This window comes from Brassica oleracea, chromosome C4, assembly GCF_000695525.1.
Source record: "Brassica oleracea var. oleracea cultivar TO1000 chromosome C4, BOL, whole genome shotgun sequence".
NCBI lineage: Eukaryota > Viridiplantae > Streptophyta > Magnoliopsida > Brassicales > Brassicaceae > Brassica > Brassica oleracea.
Window position 1 is genome coordinate 31,789,254 of NC_027751.1, and position 267 is coordinate 31,789,520.

Genomic DNA, 267 nt, shown 5'->3' on the forward strand with positions numbered 1-267 from the left:
TGTATAAGAAATGAAATACGGCAAAAAAAAATTGATGTTTTGAAACCCCAAACACTAGTTCCTCGGTATTTCCTCGGAATATTCCGAAGGAATTCCGAGGGATATTTAAGTATCCGTCGGAATTTCCTCGGAATATTTTCATTTAACTGGGCAAATATTTTGCGAAAATTGAAATTGGAATTCCGTCGGAACGACGGATACTATCCGTCGGACCCTAGGTTTTATAACCACGAGCCGCTTCTTCTTCCCCATTTCTCTCTTCTTCCT